We start from the raw sequence: 12422 nt of genomic DNA on the forward strand, positions 1-12422 counted from the left end.
TCATAATTTATAATTTTTATTATAGACATCTTTTACTTCCTTGCTTAAATGCATTCCTATCTATTTTTTTTGTTTATCTATTTATATCTATTGTGAATGAGATTGCTTTCATGATTTCTTCCTTAGCAAGTCTGTTATAGTGAATAAAAATGCTACTGAATTTTGTATGTAGACTTTGTAACTAGCAACTTTATTAATTTATGTTTTCATGGTCTTTTAGGGGCTTTTATAGTTTTACAATTTATGGAATAATGTCATCTGCATACAAGAAATTGATTTCATTCTTTCTCATTGGTTTGCCTTTATGCCTTAATTTCTCTCACTTGTGTAATTGCTCTTCCTAGATTTCTCATACTATGTTACATAGCAGAGGAAAGTAGACATTCTTTTCTTTTTTCAGATATTACAAGAAATATAACATTTTCCCTGTTCACTCTTATATTGGCTATTGATTTGTCATATTTAGTCTTTATTATGTTATGTCACATTCTTTCTACAATTAATTTGTTTAGGGTTTTTATTGTGAAAAAACATAGAATCAAGACTGAAAAGGATGCTGTAGAATCATTAGTGAATCAAGTGGCTAACTGAATAAAACACAAAACTGTTTAAAGGAATGCTCTCAATTCAGACTCTCAACAAGAGATCATTCAACTGTATAACATTGAATAAAAAGTTACTAGACTCGCAAAAAGGCAACTCAATATGATTCATAAAGAAGGAGCAGGAAGAACAGAGACCAGTTGAAAAGGATGGCAGAGCCAATAGAAATAGACTCGGCAATAACAGAGAAATTAGAATTAACAGAGAAAAAACATTAAAATGATCTTACAAATAGGTTAGAAATGTAAAGATGGGGTTGATATTTGTAAGAAAGCATACCAGTTGGATGGGGGGAGGAATGCTAGTATTTAGAAAGGAACCAAATTAAAATAGATGAATAAAAATTAGCATATGAAATTTTCTTCATCATTTTCTTTTTTTATATTCATGTTTTTAATTGGTGCACTATAGTCTCACATCATCATGTGGATCATGTTGACAATGGCATATATTCACACAGTATTTTCTACCCAGTATTTTAATTTTTCTTTTACATATAGCTTTATTTTTGCATACTCATAGGTACTATGAAAACTTAAACACCTAATTATTTTAGAAGGTTAAGAGATTAATTTCTCCCACTTCAATCTACAGACTTTTAATAAAGAAATCTATTCTTTTTTTTTTTTTTTTTTTTGCTTGATGGTACTGGGGATGTAACCCTTCTACCTCTGGGCTACACTCCCAGACCTATTTTTATATATATTTTTTAAATTTGGAAACAGGGTCTCTTAAGCCAGCAAGGCTGGCTTCAAATGTGTGCGACCCTCCTGTCTCTGCCTCCCAAGTGTGGGAAGGGGGGTGTTTACAAGCTTGCACCACCAGGGCCAGCTAAATCTGTTCTTTTTTAAACCAATAATCCTAAAGACTGGAATATCAGTTTTCAACTTTTTAAAAGTGATTTACGAACACAACAAGCTATCAAGAACATGAAAGAATTCATTAAAACTACCATTACTGTGCACACAATACTGACGTTGTGAATAGTCTTCACCAATATTCAAGCAACATTCTAAGAGCATGTCTTCCACAAGCTACTTACAGATTCCCACCCAATACAGATATGGTGGTCACTGATAGGAGACATTAAAGTCCAATGGTGAATTTCTAACATATCTCCATTACATGGTTTGAGTTTTGGGGATTAAAAAATAATACAATCAAAATTATGCTCAAGAACGTATTATAGAATATGAACCATAGCATCTGAAATTTTAAAAAAAATGTACTGAGTAGTTTTTCAGGAGTTTGAAACTGCAGAGGAGGACATTAGTAACTAGAAGAAAAGCAATAGAAACTCCAATATAAAAGAAAAGACTGGAAAAAATAAATAGCACTTCATTAAACCAGTGGGAAAATGCAGAACAATGTAACATATGTGTAATTAGAGCACCAAAAAATTAGTAAGGAGAAATTTAAGCACTCCCAAACCTCCACTTCAGTCCACCTCCCCTAAAAGAAAGAAGAGAAAACAGAGAGATAAAGGAGAGGAAAATTTCCTAATCTGATATTAACCCCAGATGCCATAAGTAAAATAAATCCTAAGTAGGATAAATGAAAAGAAAACTTGCTATGTAAATCATAGACAAATTAATGAAAACCAAAGATAAAAAAAGAAAACATTAAAAGCTATTCAGAGGTGGAAATACCATGACACACACAGGAAGAAATACCAGCCAGAACAGAATGGAGTGACATTTTTAAAGTGCTATCAACCTTGAATTCTGTCTCATAGACATGACCTTCAAAATCAAAGACCAAATAGACACATTTTAAAATAAATAGCAACTAAGATATTTAACATCATCAGAATTTCTATAGGAAATGAGATTTTTAAAAATCCATTTAGACTGAAAGAAAAAAGTTCATACCTAGGAAAACATTGTGAAGTAGTAAATATAAGGGGTTTTATTCTCATTTTAAAACGGGTTTAAAAGATAATTGTTTAATAGGTATTAAAGCAAAAAATAATAAATGTATTTTGTGTCTTATGTGCATATATAAAATGTATTACAATGATATTAGAAAGATAGGAAGGTATAAACAGAATTATATAATTGTAAGGTTTTTTATTGTGCAATAGTGGTATAATATCAAAATATAGTAAATTGTGATAAGTTAAGAATACGTAGTCTAGTCCCTAGAGCAACCACTACAAAGTAGAACACAGGGGTCTAGCTAAAAAGCCAATAGAGGAGATGAAAATGGATTGCTAAATTTCTTTAATGAGGCTTCCTGCTTCCTCTCTAGGGAGATAATGAATAACATACAAGAATAGCAATGTAGACATCTTAAAGAGCTACTCCTGGTTTAAATGCAAATTTGGTGTTGTTTCTCTTTTATTTCAGAGGCAGGGAGTGATTTGAATTTATGGGAGTTATACGTATTTTTATATAACATTGTTCTCTTTGGATTTTCTATGGGATATATTTTATAGAACTAATCTTATCATAATTATGGAATTTGTCCCTAGTAATGAATGAATCAATGGTCTTAGTTATAAAGAAAAATATTAGGACAAAAATCTCTCTTTTAAAGCATGATAGTATATTGTTTTCGGTGGCCCATTGTGCTAAGTATAACTTAAAATTTATTTATTTATTATTTTTATTTATTTATTTATTTATTTATTTATTCATTTATTTATTTATTTATTTATTGTGGTGCTGGGGATGGAACCCAGGGGAATTCTACCTCTGAGCGACACCCTCAGCCCTATTTTTTTAATTTTTTATTTTGAAACAGGGGCTCATTGAGTTGCAAAGGGCCTCACTAAGTAGCTGAGGCTGTCCACAAACCGCGATCCTTCTGTCTCAGCCTCCCAAATGCTAGGATTACAAGCATGTGCCACCACGCCAGGCTATTTATTTATTTATTTATTTTTTGCTAAAGCAATTAGCAGTACCATTTCTCTTTCATTAGGTGATTATGTAATCAGATGGCTCAAACATTTGTTTGTTTAATTGAAGGACTGGATATTGCATCATATAAAAAATTATGAGTTCCCCATGTCTAAAATGTGCTTGACTATAATTCCACAGATGTGAAAATGACTATCTTTAGCATTTTATTTGTTGACATATAATTTTATTACATAGTCTTTTTCTCCACCAACTTTTCATACTATAGAGAAGTCACTGATTTTATTGGCACCAGTATCTACTGTCAGGTAATAATCTTAAAATAATAAGATCAAAAACAATGCACAAGCCATCGTTGAGAGTCAAAGGTGTTCCAGAATCTTTAGAGGGGCGATTTATATTGGCATATGACTAAGCCAACATCCTATTGTGATAATAGCCCATTTGTCTTCAGAATCCAAGGAAATAGGGACCAAAGAATATAGAGGATATCAGAGATGGTAGAACTGAGAGAAAAATTACCATGAGATGCTGGCCATTTGTGGAAAGAGACCTTTCTTCAGTTATACAACCAGGACTATCAATGAAATATGAAAGAACAAACAGGTAAAACCCTCAGGTTTTCCTGATTGGCGAATCACCCAGCTCCTCTGGAGGCTGGATTACATAATTGCCCAATGTGTCTTGACATTTCAAAACAGAGCATGCCACTCAAAAAAGGAAAAAAAAAAAAAAAAAAAAAAAAAAAAAGAAGCCAGGCCTGGTGGTACACAACTGTAGTGTCAGTACTTGGGAGGCTAAAACAGGAGAATCTCTCAGGCTGAAGCCTGATCTCAGAAATTTAAAAAGACCCTCAGCAACTTAGTAAGACACTGTTTCAAAATCAAAAACAAGGACTACAGTTCAGAGGCAAAACATCCTTGGATTCAATCCCCATTGCCAAAATAGGGAAGAAGGGCCAGGGATGGAGATGGAAACGATAAGGGTAGTGTCCCCGCCTGCTGCACACTATACATCAGTTCCACTGAGGGAAGATCAGGGCTTTGAGGCTGAATGTCTCTAGAGTTTTAGTCACAGCTCCTAATTTTCTTGTTTGCCAAGTGAACAGATCACAGCAGGATGTTGCTGTATTTAGTGAACTTCGGAAAAGTTAACTTTGGGTCTCTGGGGAATTGAAGGTCTTATAGAAAGCAACACACGCAGGCATGCATACAATTCTCTTTAGGTCTTCCTGCCACTCTGAAGCCTCCTAATTATGTTGAATATAATTGATGAGGTACTTAACACTTTCACACTTTAGAAAATAAGCTCATTTATGTCTTCTCCTTTATTTTTATTTAATTTCCCTCTCTTCACTGTTTTTTTTTTTTCTGTCTTCCTAATAACCTTCTTTTCTGACCCTATCATACTGCCAATAAGTTGAAATTAGCCATGGTATGTGAATATTTGAGAATTTAGAGTCATATTTGTTCTTATTTGATGTCTTGTTCTCTTTTTTTTTTGCATTTATACTCCATGAGTATCATTTTAATCCAAGTTATATAAACTATCTTAATTACTGAACTTTCTTCTAGTAAGATAGTGTGAATCTTAAGGGTATAGTAATTATTAGTTCCCAAGAGAGAATTTAGTTTTTTAAAAGTTTACTTTTCCTTTTTCATTTGCTCTCATTCTCAGAAGAAAACCCCTGAACAAGAACAGAATCTCTTGTTACATAATGCTGTCATAATATGTATTTTTCTTCAATTCTGTTTTATAATATTAATGTTTTATAGATTTTTATATACATGGTTTTATATCCAATACATAATTAGTTGAGCAAAGCCTATCTATCTCTCTATCTATCTATCCTCTTTCTGATATATACATGTTAAAAATGAAAGAACTTATAGTGTTCTTCACACTGCGTCCTATTCCTTTGACTTAAGGGCTGGTCATAATAGGAATCATAACATGATGAATTTCAAATTTCTATTCATTTACTGAGAGCCTGGGTAGAGTTTTCTAGTCATAGCATAGAAATAAGGTCTCTCTACTATTGGATGTGTTAGGTGGTTGGCACACGGTGCTACGTGTTTAGAAGCAAATGTTGAACTTTTAAACTTAAATGGGGCAAAGTGATGATGAACCTAAGGCAGAAATTTAAATAAATGTGAGATTTCAAAGGCTCTAATATTCAAACTTATTTTCTATATGACCAAAAGACATGATGAGAAAAGAACTAAAAGGAGGCAAACCCTGGAAGGACTGAAAGCCAGAACTGACTTGGTGTGGAGTCAGTTAGTGATAGTCCTGAATGCGAACATGTTAAACATATTTAAAGCATCCTAGACTGACAGAACAACAGAAAGTAGCCACTGTGACCCATGTTTGGTTTAAGAATCATCTTGTAAAATTATTGAAGATGAATTAAATTAGGAAGAGACTTTTAGTTAAGAGGTGAATTAAGACCCTTGCATTCTTTCGGCTAAGCATGATAAACACCCACCCACATACTAAAAAGGAATGAGAAGATAGTGTTAAAAGTGAAATTTATAGAATTCTTTTTTTGTAATGGCAAAGCATTAAAATTGCTGCCAGATCATTTCTATTTTCTTCTGGTTCTGGCAATAGCCCTATGAGCGTGATCAAATGCATACTGGTAGGAAATAATTTGTAAACACCCACTAAGCTACCAAATTTATGAATACTTAGATCATATTTTTCCTGCCTGTTATGCTCTTCCATTTGAGAATAATTATTAGATTTCCTGCCCAGAAAACATAGTAAATAACTCAAATATCATGGCCCCAAAACCCTTCCATATAAAGTAGGTAGAAGAGCAGAACAGTTAGAGCCATTTACTCTTACAGGGGCAAATACATCTATTCAAAAACTTCTAGTGTACTAAAAATAAGTGCTGCTAAAATAAAAATACTTAAAAGAAAAATATGTCATCAGATGAGTGCCTTGGTACTACCATATTAATTTACATCTGTCAAATCTACAATCAGATGTATTCCATGGAAGCCAAATATAATGAGACTCAATGGAGACCGTTATTTTCTTTTAATTATTGTTTTCTTTCTTTTCTTTTTATTTTCTTCCTTCACATGTGAAGCGAAGAAGCTGGCAAAAAGCAACCCTGCCAAAATTAATAGGATACAAATATGAGAAATGTTTCTTTTCTGGGCTTTTCATAATCCAGAAGCTTTCATCTGATCCCCAGAGTTTAGACTTGATCAAATATGTGATAGGAAGGAGGGAGATTCTTTAGGGTAAGACACAAAGTTTTGAGCCGGGCATGGTGGTGCACACTTGTAATCCCTGCGCTTGGGAGGCCGAGACAGGAGTATCGTGCAGGTTCGAAGCCAGCCTCAGCTACTTAGTGAGGATCTCAGCAACTGAGTGAGACCCTGTTTTCAAATAAAAAATATAAAATAGGTCTGGGAGTATAGCCAGGAGGTAGAAAGCCTCTGGGTTCCACCCCCAGTACCACCACCAAAAAAAAAAAAAAAGATACAAGTGTTATGAGGCAATAGAGAAATATGATGTAATTAACAGTAATAAATGGGACCAGGGGTATCACTCAGTGGTGGGTGTTTGTGTTAATGGCATTGGGCCCTGGGTTCTGTCCTAAACATCACAATCAATCAATCAATGAATCAATCAATTAATCGATCATACAACTGTCAAAATAAGACAGAAACAAACACATTCCAATTCTCCCCACATTAAATAAAGCACACTTGAATCAAATATGGTGTATTTAAATTAACTTACCAATATGTCAGTATTATCAACTTTACTCATATTTCTTCCAAGGAAGTAACTCTGCTCACACAAATCAGAAATGTTTCTCTCTCTTTTTCTTTTTTTTTTCTTTTTTTTGGGGGGTACTGGGGATAGAACCCAGGAGCATTCTACCTCCAAGGTACACCCCCGGCCCTAGTTTTTATTCTTTCTTTTTTTGGAACAGGATTTCACTGAGTTGCAAAGGACCTCACTAAGTAGGGGCTGAGGCTATCTTCAAACCACTATCCTCCTGCCTCAGCCTCCCAAATGCTGGGATTACAAACATGCTTTTAGAGAGAAATGTTTCTCTTTAAAATTGCTTACAATCGGAGCCTGCCATAAGGCAAGGCCGGTACTGGGGCCTCCGAGGCCAGGATAAGAGCCTGCCGAGGGGTTAGGCTGGTGCTGGGGCGAGCAAGGCCGGCATCAGAGCCTGCCGTGAGGCATGGCCGGTGCTGGGGCCTCCGAGGCCAGGATCAGAGCCTACCGAGGGGTTAGGTCGGTGCTGGGGCCAGCGAGGCTGGCACCGGAGCCTGCCATGAGGCAAGGCTGGTACTGGGGCCTCCGAGGCCGGGATTGGAGCCTGCCGAGGGGTGAGGCCAATGCTGGGGCCAGCGAGGCCGGCATTGGAGCCTGCCGTGAGGCAAGGCCGGTGCTGAGGCCTCCAAGGCCGGGATTGGAGCCTGCCTTGAGGCAAGGCCGGTACTGGGGCCTCCGAGGCCAGGATAAGAGCCTGCCGAGGGGTTAGGCCGGTGCTGGGGCCAGCGAGGCTGGCATCGGAGCCTGCTGTGAGGCAAGGCCGGTATTGGGGCCTCTGAGACCAGGATAACAACTTGCCGAAGGGCTAGACCAGTGCTGGGGCCAGCGAGGCCGGCATCGGAGCCTGCCGTGAGGTGAGGCCAGCATCGGAGCCTGCCGTGAGACATGGCCAGTGCTGGGGCCTCCTAGGCCGGGAACGGAACCTGCCGAGGGGTTAGGCCAGGGCTTGGGCCAACAAGGCCAGCATTGGAGCCTGCCGTGAGGCTAGGCCGGTGCTGGGGCCTCCGAGGCCGGGATTGGAATCCTGCCAAGGGGTTAGGCCGGTGTAGGGGCCAATGGCCAGCATCGGAGCCTGCCGTGAAGCAAGTTCACTCCTGCGGCCTCCAAGGCCGGGACCAAAGCCAGCTTAGGGGTTAGACCGGTGCAGGGGCCAGCGAGACCAGAACTGAGGCCTCCCATGAGGCAAGGCCGCTGCTTGAGTCAGCGAGGTCTGGATCAGTCCACTGAGTAGCCAGGCCACTACTGGGACCATCAAGAGTGGGATCGGTACTTGCAATGCAGCATGCACAGAGAAATATCGCAGAAAATATAAATCAGACGCTTCTCTTAATCAGCAATAACTAGGAGGAAAAGGGCAACAGGAAGAGGTTGAGCTATAGAAAGGGCCCTATAGTGAAGCAACTAATGTGACCAATCAGAGGGTATGTAATACTGGAGGACGGAGCCTCTTTAAAATGCAGGAGGTACATAAACAAATGTATCAAAGTAAATCACCAAAGAAGCATGGGATGGAGGGAGGGGGAGGGAATGGGATGGGGGCTGGAGGAGAGCTAATTGGATGATGTGTGCTTGTATATCCTCTCAAGTCTTGTACTCCAATGTGATTGATATATGACTACAATGCACCAATTTAAAAAATAAATTAATAAAAGTAAATAAAAAAATAAAAATTAAAATAAAAAAAATAAATAAAAAAAATAAAATTGCTTACAGTTTCTTCATCAAATCCTTTACGATTTCTTCAGCTATGGTTAATGAGCCAAGTTGAAGGGAAGGTTTAACAGGATGAGACAAAAGCCTAACTAAAATATACACTACCTATAAAACCTGCATGGAGATGCAAAGACAGATTGAACGAAAGTGATGGAAGAATTATTGTATGTAAACCAGAAGCACAAGAAATGTGACACAGCTAAATGAATATCCAACAAAGTGAATTTCAACAAGAATATTACAAGAGTAAAAGGGCTTGTTTACTAATAATAAAATAAACATTTCACCTAAAAGACAAAGCAGCCCTTACTAAAAATGCACGTATTAAGTGAGCATGACAGTTACAAACTAATAAAGACAACGGGAGGAACAGACAGACTTGCAGCGTCAGAGATGAAAACATTAACTTCTCATTAAATGATAAGCATAGAATAAAAACAAAGTAGATACACAAGATGTACACAACACTAACAACCAACTGGACATAAATTTAGAGAGCATGAGACCCATAAAGTACAGAAGGTACTTTATTTTCAAAAGAGAAACCTCCCCAGGCGTGATGGTGCATGCTTGTAATCCCCGCACTTGGGAAGCAGAGACAGGAGGATCGTGCAGGTTCGAAGCCAGCCTCACTGGCTTAAGAGACCCTGTTTCCAAATAAAAATATAAAAAAAATAGGTGTCTGAGAGTGTAGCCCAGAGTTAGACGGGTTTCCAGGAACCCCAGTACCACTAAACAAAGAAAAAGAAAAAGGGAGACCTCAAGTCAAGACTTGGCCATGATTGACCACCTTCTTTTTAGGTAATAAGATCAATCTTAAAAGATTTCAAAAATAAATGGGATTTATAAAGCATATTTTCTGGCCATAACACAATTAAGTTATAAATTAATAGCAGTAGGATATCAACAGTTGAATTCCCAGATATTTTAAAAGTAAATCATGAATTCTTAAACATCATGTGGATCGAAAATATACAAATCATAAGACAACATAATTGAATGATGACACAAATTTAACATATTACAACATGCACGAGAAAGCTTAATTATTATTTAAGGAAACTATAGGATTTCAAAGGTCTCTATTAGATAAAAAGAAAAGTATACAATCAGTCATCTAAGTTTTAGCTTTAGAAATTAGAAAAAGAAGAGGAAGATATATTCAAAATAAGTAGATTTTGAACATTATCAAAGGTAAAAGGAGACTTGAATTTTTACTGTATATGTATTTTAAACAAAATACTAGTAATTTATAGTCATATAGAATTTACCAATTTCTTTCTATTTTTGTATTGAAAAATGTAACTTGAACCTGTATTCACTTCAGTATTCTTGTGTGTGTGTGTGTGTGTGTGTGTGTGTGTGTTGCTCAGGATTGAACCTAGGAGCAGTCTACCTCTGAATAGCACTCTCACTCCTTTTTATGTTTTGTTTTGAAACAGGGTCTTACTGAGTTACTGAAGGTCTCACTGTGTTGCTGAGGATGTCCTGGGATCCTCCTGTCTCAGCCTCCCAAGTACTGGCATTACAGGCATACACCACCAGGTCAGCTCTCTGCAGTATTCTTAATCTATTTAATTTCCAAATTTTGAATTCTGCAAATATTTTATTGGTATTGACATAAATTTGTTTATTTTTATACTCCGATTTGTGCATAGTAATAATACATCATGCTGGGGTATAGAGTAATGTAAAAAGATGCTAGGAGTGGTATTGCTGGGTCATATGGTGGCTCTGTTCTCAATCTTTTGAGAAAGTTTCACACTGATCTCCATAGTGGCTATACCCCCAAAAAAGTAAAAAATTAAACTGAATAGACATTTATAAAAAGAATAAACGAAAATATGCAAATGGACAATAAATATATGAAAAAAATGTTCAATATCATTACCAGTCAGGGCAATGCAAATCAAGACTAAACTGAGATTCCACCTAAATCTACTAAAAATGGCAATCCATAATGCAAACAATAATAAATGCTGGCAAAGATGTGGAAAAATAGAAACTGTTTAATGCAGGGACTGCAAACAAATATAAACACAGATTTATCGAAATAGGTTGGAAGTGATAACCTAGAGTGTATATAGTATATTAACTAATTTTACTATAAAATAAAATATTATTATTATATAAGAATATAGTATGGAACAATGGAATGAAATGATTTTTAAAAAGCCTTTTCTTTGTTTCTGAATCTTTCTTAAATTTCTTTCTGCCTTCCCATTTATCATCAGACTTGGGGAATTAGTGATAACATATGCAGTCATTGGTACAAAGAGTGAACATTTATGGAGCCCAAATGGGATTTTCCTTGCCATCCTAAGGATTTCTAGACATGCATTTATGAAGTAGGACATCTTCAGCACATCACACCTTTACTGTATATTCCTGTCTTGCAATTCAGTATTTCACACTTAACATTAACTACCTGCTATCTGTAAGTATTTCAATTTGAAATATCCTTCTTATACCACATACTGAAAATGATCCCTCAGTGATTACTAATTAGCATCTAATTATCAAATTAAATGAAATTAGTTTAGTTTATGTACTTGAGAATGTTGCTACAGAATTTATCACTATTAACTAAACTCATCCTTTTGAAACAGTCCAGTCTTGTGGGTGTGTGCACCTGTGGGGAGGCATACCTATGTGTTCTTCAATAGAATCTCTTGATTTATCTCTTGAATTCACTTCTTTGCATTGTTTTAACAAAGTACCAATATTGAATAGGTTTCTTAGATGTAATAGGAATTGAGCCAGGCATGATGGTGCACATTTGCAATCCCAGTATTTGGGAGGCTAAGACAGGAGGATCGAGGTTCATGGACAGTCTCAGCTACTTAGTGAGGCCCTTTGCAACTCAGTGAGACCCTATTTCAAAATAAAGAATAAAAAGTAGGGCTGGGGGTGTTGCTCAGAGGTAGAATGCCCCAGGGTTCCATCTCCAGTACCGCAAAATGTAATAATATTAATATTAATAATAATAATGATGATGATGATGATAAATAATAAGGATTTATTGCCTCACAATTCTGTGGGTTAGAGGTAGAAAATCAAGTATCAGAGTGCAATACATTCTCTGATGGCTCTAGGGATAAATCCTCCTTTCCTTCTAGCTTCTGGCACTTGCCGGCAATCATTGAAGTTCTCTAGAATTTTTAGATGCCTCCTGTAAAGTCACATGGAGGTCTTTCCCTATCTATCTTTAAAACATCTTCCTTCTTTATATACTGTCTACATTTCCTTTTTTTATTAAAACATAAGTCATACTGTATTAATGTCCATCTTACCTTATCTTAACCTAGTTACATTTGTAAAGACTCTATTTCCAAATAAAATCACATTGTAAAGTTTGTAAAGTATTAGGGTTTTTACTTTAACCTAAATTCTTAGGGAACAAAAGCAGCCTATAAGACCATCTGTCTTTTG

This window comes from Muscardinus avellanarius (genome assembly GCF_963383645.1).
Source record: "Muscardinus avellanarius genome assembly, chromosome: 7".
Classification (NCBI taxonomy): Eukaryota; Metazoa; Chordata; class Mammalia; order Rodentia; family Gliridae; genus Muscardinus; species Muscardinus avellanarius.